At 38.3% G+C, this 11,887-nt stretch overlaps 1 non-coding gene across 1 annotated transcript; it reads left to right on the forward strand.

The window, feature by feature from the left end:
- Positions 1–11,585: 11,585 nt before the first annotated feature.
- On the forward strand, positions 11,586–11,658 carry Trnat-ugu (transfer RNA threonine (anticodon UGU)). The gene has a single exon. It is a non-coding gene; the product is annotated as a tRNA-Thr (tRNA).
- The last annotated feature ends 229 nt before the right edge of the window (positions 11,659–11,887 follow it).

The following is an 11,887-nucleotide window of genomic DNA, read 5'->3' on the forward strand; positions in this document are numbered from 1 at the left end:
CTCAATTATTGATTCCTGCTTTTATTTCTTGTGCTTTGGGAATCATGTTAAGGAAGTCTGGTCCTAAACTGACATGATGAAGATTTGGACCTACTTTTTCTTCTATTAGGTGCAGGGTCTCTGGTCTGATTCCAAGGTCCTTGATCCATTTTGAGTTGAGTTATGTGCAGGGTAAGAGATAGGGGGTTAGCTTCATTTTGCTGCATATGGATTTCCAGTTTTCCAAGTACCATTTGTTGAACAGGCTATCTTTTCTCCATATGTTTTTGGCACTTTTGTTAGTATGAGAAAACTGTATTTATGTGGGTTTGTCTCTGTGTCTTCTATTCTGTACCTTTGGTCTACCTGTCTACTTTGGTGCCAACACCATGCTGTTTTTGTTACTATTGCTCTGGTACTGTGATACTGCCTGCTTTGCTCATCCTGCTAAGGATTTCTTTAGCTATTCTGAGTCTTTTATTCTTCCAAATGAATTTCATGATTGTTTTCTCTATTTCTATGAGGTACGTCATTGGGATTTTAATTGGAATTGCACTGAATTTGTATTCTGCCTATCCAAGAACATGGGAGATCTTTCCATTTTCTAAGGTTTTCTTTAATTTCTTTCTTTAGTGTTGTCTAGTTCTCATTGTAGAGGTCTTTCACCTGTTTTGTTAGATTGATTCCCAAGTACTTTTTTTTTTGAGGCTATTGTGAATGAGGTAGTTTTCTTAATTTCACTTTCAGAGGATTCATCACTTATGAATAGAAATACATTAGATATATAGGTATTGATTTTGTATTCTGTTACTTTGCTGAATTCATTTATGAGTTTTAGAAGTTTTCTGGTGAAATTTTTTGGCTCCTCTAAGTATAGAATCATGTCATTGGTAAACAGTGACAGCTCGAGTTCTTCTTTTCCTATTCATATCCCTTAAATTTCTTAGGTCTGTCTAATTTCTTTGGTCTGTCTAATTTCTCTGACTAAAGTTTCAAGGATGATGTTGATTAGAATTGATGAAAGAGGGCATCCCTGCCTTGCTCCAGTTTTTAGGGGGATTGCTTTCTATTTCTTTTCATTTAGAATGGTGTTGGCTGTGGGCTTAGCATAGATAGCCTTTACAATGTTGAGGTATGTTCCTATTATCCCTATTTTTTCTAGTGTTTTGAGTGTGAAGGGGTATTTTGTCAAATGCTTTTTTGGCATCTATTGAAATAATCATATGATTCTTAACTTTAAGTCTGTTGATGTGGTGAATTACATTTATTGACTTCTGGATGTTGAACCAACCTTGCATCCCTGGTATGAAACCCATTTGCTCATGGTGCACTATCTTTTTAGTATGTTTTTGTATGCGATTTGCTAAAATTTTGTTAAGAATTTTTACATCTATGTTCATTAGGGATATTGGTCTGAAGTTTTCTTTCCTCAATGTATCTTTGTCTGGTTTTGGTATCAGGCTGATACTAGCTTTATAAAATGAGTTTGGAAGGGTTCCTTCCTTTTCTATTTCATGGAATACTTTGAGGATTATTGGAATGAGTTCTTCTTTGAAGGTCTTGTAGAACTTGGCTGAGAATCCATCTGGTCCCAGACTTTTCTTGGTTGGTATGCTTTTGACGTCTTCTTCTATTTCATTGCTTGTGTATGTCTTCCGGATTCAGTTTGTGTGGATCATATGTCTCTAGAAACCTATAGATGTCTTCAAGATTTTCTATTTTGCTGTAGTATAGATTTTCAAAATAGTTGCTAATTATGTTTTATATTTCAATAATGTCTGTCATGATATTTCCTTTTTCATCACAAATTTTAGTAATTTGAGTTTTTCTCTCCTTCTCTTTGTTAGTGTGGCTAAGGGTTTATCAATTTTGTTTACTTTTTCAAAGAACAAACTTTTTGTTTTGTCAATTTTTTGAATTGTTTCTTTTGTTTCAATTTCATTGATTTCAGCTCTGATTTTTAACTATTTCCTGTCCTCTATTACTTTTGGTGTTGATCTGTTCTTCGTTTTCTAGGGCTTTGAGCTGTAGTGTTAGGTCGTTTATTTGTTGACTTTTTCTTCTTTTATTGACTGTGCTCCATGCAATGAATTTTCCTCTTAGTACTGCTTTCATAGCATCCCAGAGACATTTTTTTAATCCCAGAGATTTTGATATGTTGTATCGTTGTTCTGGTTTACTGCTAAGAACTTTTTAATATCCTCTCTGATGTCTTCTGTTATCCATGCATCATTTAATAAGATATTATTTAGTCTCCAGGTGTTAGTTTCTGTTTTTTATTTTATCATTGATTTCTAATTTCATTTCATTATGATCTGATAGAAGACAAGGGAGTATCTATTTTTTTGTATTTGCTAAGAATAGCTTTGTAGCATAACACATGGTCTATTTCCATGTGCTACTGAAAGGACAGTGTATTCGCTCATTGATGGATGGAATATTCTACATATGTCTGTTAAGTCTAAATTATTGATTGTGTTATTGAGTCCCATGGCTTCTTTGTTCAATTTTTGTTTGGAAGATCTTTCCAATGTTGAGAGGGTTGTGTTAGTCACCTAGTATTATTGTGTTGTGGTCTATTTGGTTCCTGGAATTAAGAAGGATTTGCTTGACCTACATGGATGTGCCATTTTTTGGGCATAAATATTTATGATTGTTATGTCTTGCTGATTTATGCTTCCCTTAAGCAGAATGAAATGTCCTTCTTTATCCCTTCTGACTAACTTTGGCTTGAAGTCTGCTTTATCTGATACAAAGATGGAAACCCCCACTTTTTTACTGAGTCCATGTGCTTGGTACGTTTTTTTCCATCCTTTCACCTTTAGTCTGTGGGTATCTTTTTCTATGAAATGAGTCTCTTGAAGTCAGTGTATTGTTGGATCTTTCTTTTTAATACAATCTGCCAGTCTGTGTCTTTTGATTGATGAACTTAGGCCATTAATATTCAGGATTATTATTGTGACATGACTTATATTCCTGGTCATTTTGGCTTATTTTTGGTTTTTAACTTGACTAGGTTTCTCCTTTAATTGACTATTCCTTTAGGGTAGTTTTTCTCTTTGCTGACTTTCATTGTTGTATTTCATTTCTTCCTCATGGAATATTTTGCTGAGAATGTTCTATAGTGCAGGCTTTCTATTTGTAAATTCTTTTAGCTTTTGTTTATCATGGAAAGATTTTATTTTGTCATCAAATCTGAAGGTGAGTTTTGCTGGGTATAAGATTCTTGGTTGGCATTCATTTTCTGTCAGAGTTTGAAATATGTTGTTTCAGGCCCTTCTAGCTTTTAGGATCTGGGCTGAGAAATCTACTTATATCTGTATTAATTTCCTGTATATGTAATCTGATGCTTTTCTCTCACAGTCTTTAAAATTCTACCCTCATTTTGTATGTTAGGTATTTCCTTTATAATATGACTTTGTGTGGATCTGTTGTAATTTTGTACATTTGGTGTGCTGTAAGCCTCTTGTATTTGATTTTCCATTTCATTCTTCAGATTTGGGAAATTTTCTGATTCATTGAATAGATTTTTCATTCCTTTGGTTTGTATCTCTGTGCCTTCCTCAATCCCAATAATTCTTAAATTTGATCTTTTCATGATATCCCATAATTCTTGGAGGTTCTGTTCGTGATTTCTTACCATCTTATCTGTATGGTCAACTTTGTTTTCAAGATTAAATATTTTGTCCTCGTTGTCTGATGTTCTGTCTTCCAAATGAACTATTCTGTTGGTGATGATTTCTATTGAAATTTTAATTTGGTTTATTGTTTCCCTCATTTCAAGGATTTCTGTTTTTTTTTTTTCAGAATCTCTATCTCTTTATAAAATGATCTTTTGCTTCCTGCATTTGCTCTTTTAACTGCTGATTGGTGTGATCATTCAATGCCTGCATTTTCTCTCTTATCTCATTGTTTGCTTCTCGGATCATTTTAATTACATACATTCTGAACTCCTTTTCTGACATTTCTTCTACCATGCTGTCATTGGATTCTATTGATATAGCATCTAGGTTTGTTTGGGACACTTTCTTCCCTTGTTTTTTCTTGTTGTTCATGTATCCTCCCCTCTATTGGTGTGTATCTGAGGTATTACAGTTTACCCTCTATAGACTTGTAGTGACCCTGCAGGTTTCCAATACTTCACCTTGAAGTGAGAGATCAATATTAGCATCACACGATACAAACAATATGTATCCTCATGTGTGCTAGGTGAGCATGCTCTACCATTGAGCCACAACCCCAGCCCCAACAATATGCATCCTTAATCCAAATAGTCCCTATTAAGATATTAACAGTACTGTCTTAATAAACAGAGATGATGAGTTCGATTATTATCTACAGCATACACAATAGGTTTGCAATAACAACCACAATTTCTAATGGTGGACAAAGAAGATGGAGGGGGGGTGTAGGATGTAATGTTAATGAGATAAGAAGTGAATCTATAGAGATACTATGTCATAGGAATAGTGAAAACAGAATTAAAAGAAATTGGTTGTTAGCATGAGAAAAGGGAGAAGGAGTCTCTAAGGAAACAGATAGATAAAAGGAAAATAAAGAGAGTGAGAAAAATAGAGAGAAAAAAAGTAGGAATAATACTAGGTATAATAGGAATAATTATAATAACACTACTAATACAAAAATTCTACAATAAAACTATACTGTACAGTTTAAACCTCCTAGTCTTCATCAGCCTGATGCTTGAGAGGTACTTGATAATGCGGTGTCCCAAGAAGGGAGCTGCCCCACTAGGGATGGTGGTTTCTAGGTCAGGATAATCCACCATAGTGGACAGAGGTGACCCCACCTGTTGCTAGATGGTCAGCCAAAGCGTGGGCGCTAGACCCCACAGGCGCCGGGCTGGGTCGCCCCCATCATATATACTTTATTGCTACTCCTGAGACATGAAATTGAGGCATGAGAGGGTAAATAATTCATACAAAGAAATGGATGGAACCTGGGTTTAGACCTGGCTCTGAGTCCTACACTTGAACCACCTTGCTATAAACAAAACAAAGGCTCTGTCCTGCAGTTTATCTGAGTCAATCCACTGGTGAGTCCTTTAATCAGAAGTCAGTTCTCTAAAGAATAAAATTAAAAGCAAAACCTCAAATTGTCTCTTGACTCCACACTGCCCCCATGTCTCTGTTTCAGCGCTATTCCCTGCTCCTTAAACAGATCCACTTGTAAAAATAAAAGATTGGTGCTACTCTGTCTCTTCTCACTCTCTGCCTCACCTCACGCCAAACGCTCTGCCCCGCCTACTTCCTCAAGCTGCTCTTGTTAAAGACACCAAGACTTCTGCCTTGCAAAACCCAGGTGGCTGCTTCTCAGTGGCTACTTCTCGGTGCTTATCTCTTAACTCCAGTCCACTTTCTGGAAACCTGTCTTTGACTCATTACTCTCCTGGTTTTCCTCCTTCCTCACTGCTCACCAGAATCAGTCAAATGTGTTGTCCACACGGAAAAATAGTCTGGACCCCACACTAGTCACTTTGAGTCAGAATGGGTGGTCTGGGTACTCATGTCCCATGGTTTTTAAATAAATTGTAGAAGTCAGGTTTTTTTTTTTTTGTTTGTTTGTTTGGTACAGATCCAAGTTTGTCTTTGACTTTACAAATTACCGTTTTTTATAGATTTTAATATTTCACAGATTTTTTAGAATTATATTTTCAATATTAAAATTTAAAAATTACTTTTAAAATAGAAAACAACAGGTATAACAAATAGGTTCATGGTATTGTGCTAGAATGTGGTTAGTGCTATGGAAGAAAAAAGGAAAAGTGAACTTGTTCATGCTCCATTTGTATCAAAATGCATTCTGCTGTCATGTATAACTAATTAGAACAAAAAATAAAAACAGGAAAAGTTCAGCAGAAGATGGGGGATATTGGGAAGCCAGGGACAGGATGGCTCAGATCTGTTTCTAGGCTGATCCCACAGGTACAGTCATCTGTTGGTATCCAAGGTGGGTGGGGATTGGTTTCAGGAACCACTTGTAGATACCAAAACCTGAGTTGCTCAAGTTCATCACATAAAATTGCATAGTATTTGCATAAAACCTATGTACATCCTTCCATATGCTTTAAATTCTCTCTAATTTGTATATAACATCCAATACAATGTAAAAATGCCACACATGTAGCTGTTATACTGTCCTATCAAGGGATAATGACAAGGAAAGAAAGTCTATTCCTGTTCAATCAGATGCAATTTTTTTTGTAATATTTTTAAAATTAATTATTTTTTCTAGTATTTTCGATCTGTGTGATCAAATCTTTGCATGTGGAACCCAGGGATACAGAAGGCTTGACTGCATGAATGGTTGACCAGTCACTGGGAAAAGCTATTTAAAATGCCTTAAGGCAGAAGCAGGAAGATGTAGGAAGAGCTGCGGGTGGATCAGGGTGGAGGAACTGCGGGAGCAGGCAGAGGACTGGGTAGGGCCCTGCGGTGCATAGCATGATCTCACTTTCATTTTGTTATGTTTTTGCTGTGTTGGAACCCAAGGCCTTGCACATGCTAGGCAAGCACTCTACCACTGAGCTGCACCCTGACGTGCATTTAAAAACATGTTGCTCAGCTGTTGTAGAAAACTAACCGAACCCATCTCTTCTCAGTAGACATACTTCTAGGGCCACCTTCTGCTTTTGATTAGCTTAAGCAAATCTAATCAATTCTAAATACTGACCCTGTCGGGCCTTGTTAGAGGTGATGTCAGACCTTTATTGTCCCCTAGTAGCCCTCATTTATCTTTATTTTGGCCCATGTCACCCTCGGCTTTAAACGTGGCATTCCTGGTGGTTTCCAGTTAGAGTTTGTCATTTGCAGAAAAATTTTCATTTTAATTTATTACGTACATCTGTTTCTTACAAATAATACATTTATGCATCTCTATTAATGTAGCTTTCCCCCATATTTATTCTCATTCACTTCTGTATCCTTGATAAGTGCTGCAGGAAAACCTCATTCTGACAATATAATTAAGGTATGATTTTGTTGTATTTTCTTAACCTCTGTCACTCAAGGAGGGAGCAGAATAGAATTTATGTGGCTGGAAAAACAAGGTGGCAGTGATTTATTTATTATATCAGCCTATAGGAGGGTATTAGAATTTATTGGAACAAAATGCAAACATGGAAAATGGTCTCTAATTAGAACCTGGTTAGTATCACTTGACTGGGAAGGTAGGGTAGTGACTGGTGGAGCCCTAGAGACTGCTCTGATTTAAAAAACTAGGGATATACAACTAGAGAAACAAAATTTGTACCCCATTTGTGTACAACGAATCGAAATTAAAAAAAAAAAAAAAACAGAAAAAAACAAAAAATAAGGGATAAAGAGTCAAAGGGAAAATATTACATTAGGAAAAGAGAATTCTCACCCTTACTCAGAACAGACTGGTTGCTGAGCTCTCTGGCTGGTCTAGAGTTAATGCCTTATCTATGGAATGATACTTGAATTCCTAAGCACGTCCTCCTTGATACTCTATTGCTGTTGTAGCAAAAAGGCAGATAACTTTTAGGAACTTTGGAATCTTCTCTCTCTCTCTCTCTCTCTCTCTCTCTAAGTATGTTGCCCAGGCTGGTCTTGATCTCAAGTGATCATTTTGCCTCAGCCTCCCAAGTAGCTTGGACTATAGGTGTGCAGGTGTGCACCATTGCACCTGGCAAGTGGAATTCTCTTAACTCACCTCCGTGCTGTCTTCAAATTATTGCCTCTACCTATCTGCAATTTTCTAAAACTTATTTGTCCTTGAAGGCACAAGGTATACTGAATTGGTCCCTTTAGTGCATTCCCATAAAACTTTGTATTGACAAAAATGGTTCACTTAGTAAGAACCCGTATCTACCAGATTCCACAGAATAGTCTTTACAAGTGTTTAATTTATTCTTATTAATGATATGGTATAGATATGACTTTTAGTCCATTTTCCAGATGAGAAAACTGAGGCCCAGAAAAGTTAGGTATGGGTCCAAGTTTACACAAAATGCCAATAAGCCAAGCTCCTAACCTCTTCTTGAATTTTGATTTGTATCATTGTTATTTGTTTATATGTCTGATTTTTCCTATGAACTTCTTGAAGAATAGGGCAATGTCATATTTGTCTTTAAGTTCTCTGTACTTCCCGGAATAGCTCCCTACACATAGTAGGGGAACAGTAGCTATGGGGTAGGGCAAATGGTACTCAGGGTGCTACATGCTTGTACCTTGAATTTCCAAGGTTTTTCATACCTTCCAACAAAGGATATTATAATAAAATTGTGGAAGAAATTAAGGGAAAGCAAAAGTTTGCCAAAACACTCCTTTTTCATCTTGGTTCTAAAACAAGTCACATGGTAATGAAGAAGGAAACACATCCATGGGGGGGGGGGGCGTTCCCTTGGGAAGGGGTTCTTTTACATCTGATTCAAGAGTCCTTCATTAAAAAGTTGTGTTGAAATCCAGTCCCCTTATAGATTAAAATGCTGGGAAGGTGCAGCAATTTGGTTTCCTGGAGATGATGGACTTCGTTAATCCAATATCAAACTGGGCTGGGCATTACTGAAACCAGATCTAGGAAGACCTTCCTTCCTTCCTTCCTTCCTTCCTTCCTTCCTTCCTTCGCTGGGAATTAAACCTGCACTGAGCTATATCCCCAGCCTTTAAAAATTTTTAATTTTGAGACAGGGTCTTGTTCTGTTGCCAAGATTGGCCTTGAACTTGCGATCCTCCTGCCTCAACTTCCCTAGTCACTGGGATTACAGGGATGCACACTGTGCCTAGCTGGGAAGGGCTTTTTGATCTTCAAGATCAGTGGACGACTAGGAGAGCTCTCTGTGGCATTTGTTCCATGTGTACACAAGCAGTTGGAAGTAGCTGTCTGTAGGTACTTACGGTGCCAACCATAATAGAACCCCTGTCTTAAATTAGTTAGGAAATTATCTCTGCTTTCCTTTATAGATTGATATCTATGTATGTATGTATACTCAGACAAGACATTCCTTTGTTTTGCTTATTTTTGAAGTTTATAGAAATGTTATCATAACTGCATATATCCATCTGAAACTTGTCACTTTGCTTTTTTCCCCCTCAACATTACTTCCTAGATTCAATTCATCCATGTTGAGGCTTGTAGCTATGATCTAGTTATTTTTATTGCTGTGTATTATTCCATTGTGTCAATATACCATCAGTTCACAGTCTTCTGTTGACAGACATTTGAATGGGTCCAGTTCTTTATATCAGGAACAATGCTGCTAAGAACATCTTTGAATGTTTTTGGCTAGGCGAATACACACATGCCTATAGTTCCTTCCTTTTGGAGGCAGGAAGATCTCACGTTTGAGGCCAGCCTTACTTAGTGAGACTGTCTTTCAAAATTAAAAAAAATAAAAATATCTGGGAATATACCTCAGGGGTAAAGCACCCCTGAGTTCAGTCACCAGTACCACAAACAAAACAAAACAAAAATTCCCAGAACCAAAAGGAATATGTTTTTGGTGTACAGGTGCAAGAGTTGTTAGGGTATATGTTTAGGAGAGAAATTGGTCCTGAACTTTTCAAGATAGTGCGCAATTGTTTCCCACTGGAAACTGTATTTTCACAAATATGGAGAAGGCAAAGGGAGGAAGAGGGAAGGAATGAGACGGGTGGGGGAAAGTGTAGATGGGAGAGCAGGTTCAGGACATTTTAGGCATAGGCAGACTCTCTAGAGTGGGCCTGAATTGAGCTGGGTGGAAAACCAAGACTGGAGCAGCGTGGGAGGGGACATTAGCAGTGTAGCGAGAGAACGGGGAAAGCCAGGATAAAGCATTTTATTTCATTCAATGTGATGGGACACTACCAGAGAATTTTAAGTTATGGAGTGGATGTGTTTTGATTTACATTTGTAAGTAACATTCTGACTGCTCTGTAGATACTGGGTTAGTGCTGGAAGTGGGAGGAGCTGAGTCTATTGGGTCAGTTCAAGAACCCAGGGACCTAGCAGTGTGGAGGTGTCGGAGCCAACTGGGTTGGGGGCTAGAGAGCGGGTACCTGTGGTAGAGAGGTAAGACCTGCTGTAGCAGCAGAGGTGAGCTGAGAGGAAAGGCAAGCATCAAGGCTCAGTCAGAGTCCCTCCAGCCTGTTCAACCTCCCTCCTAATTTCTTCTCAAATGTGCGCATCCCTTCTTTTTGCATTTCACTACCCCATCTCATTCTCTCTCACCTTGACTGCTGCAAGAAGGCAATGACCATCTCGTCCACGGGCCTCATGCCTGCCCTCTCCTACTCCTCCCTCCGTCTTCACGTAGCAGAAAAGGTTATTTTTCTAGGGGCCTGGGTGTGTGGCTCAGTGGTGGAAGTCTCTGGGTTCAATCTCCAGCACGCAAAGAAAAAGGAAAAAGAAAAAAAGAAAAAAGGTAAGTCCCCCCACCCCCATCAATGATTTTCCTAAACAAAACTAATCTCATTACTTCTCCTTAAAATTCTTCAGGGAGTCCCTAAATGCCCTTAGAGCAAAGCCCTTTTCCTTTGGAGAGGGAAAGGAATTATAATATTAAGTACTTTACATACATGGAACCTTCATTTAATCCCTTCTAGAATCCCATGAAAAGTGATTATCCCTATTTTATGAGTAATAAGCTGGGGCTAGAGGTGAAGGAATTTGCCCACGATCACAGGGTAACAGGACCTATTTACATAATCCAGTGGTTCCCAAACATGGCCAAGTGGACCCTTACTGGGGGTGGAGAAGCCCCCAGGACAACAGTATCCAATATACGGGGAGAGCGACTGAATTCTTTCCTCCCTCTCTCCCTCCCCTCTTCCTCTGTCGTCTCTGCCCATTCTTCTTCTATCTCTCTCCTCTCTCCTCTGTTCTGGTTCTTTCTCTCCTGTACTTTTTAGGAGATTCTGAGGATCTTTCATTTGGGCACCTGATGAGAACTCCGGTCTTGGGCTCCGCTTTGACCATCCAGAGCCCTCTCTAATTCTTGCTTCCTCTCCCAACCCTGCTTCCCTCTCTGCCACTGACAGGGTTGCCTGCGGCTGGCTCCAAGGACTTTTGAGAGCTGCTTTTTACAGATTCCAGATTCTGTGGGTTGCTGAGTTTTTAGGAATCTCATGAACTGGGTTTTAAACCCTTGTTTGCCAAATCAGGGTGGAACTGAAACCACAGATTGGCTGTGGAGAAGGTTTGGCAAAAGTCAGTAAACAAGAGTCAATTGACCACATGGAAAGTACGATGAAGAGTATGTATATTTCATTTTATTGCTTTATGTAACTGTGTGCTATACATATTTATATTAGAAAGTTTGTAATAATCTTATACGTGTATATGTATACGTGTAGCACATATGGACTTGTTTGGAGAGACTCAGTGTTTAAATATTATCCAGCAATAATTTTGTAAGTTAAATAATATGGACACATAAAAATAAGTGTACATTCTAAAGATGTATGGGCCATTTCTTGGATGTGCTTTGAGAAATTATTCACAATAAATAATCCCCAAGAAGGCTGGTGTGATGGTTCACACTTGTAATCCTAAGGACTCAGGAGACTAAGGCAGGAGGATCACAAGTTTGCGGCCAGCCTCAGCACCTTAGTGAGACCCTGTTTCAAAAAATAAATAAATAGGGAGCTGGGGAGATAGCTCAGTTGGTAGAGTGTTTGCCTTGTAAGCATAAGGCCCTGGGTTCAATCCCCAGTGCCTTCCCCCCCCAAAAAAAAATAAAAAATAAACAAATAAATAAATAAAAATAAAGGGTTGGGGTTGTAGCTTAGGGTTAAAGCACCCCTGGGTTCAATCCCCAGTATGGGAAAAAAAAAATTCTTAGAACAAATTCTTTCCTTGATTTCTGTCCACAGAGTGGGGTCTATAAATAAATCCTGTGACTGTGAGCCACATATGTAATCTGAGTATGCTCAGGTCAGTTCACTCCTTG

Source organism: Sciurus carolinensis, chromosome 14 (assembly GCF_902686445.1).
Source record: "Sciurus carolinensis chromosome 14, mSciCar1.2, whole genome shotgun sequence".
NCBI classification, from domain to species: Eukaryota; Metazoa; Chordata; class Mammalia; order Rodentia; family Sciuridae; genus Sciurus; species Sciurus carolinensis.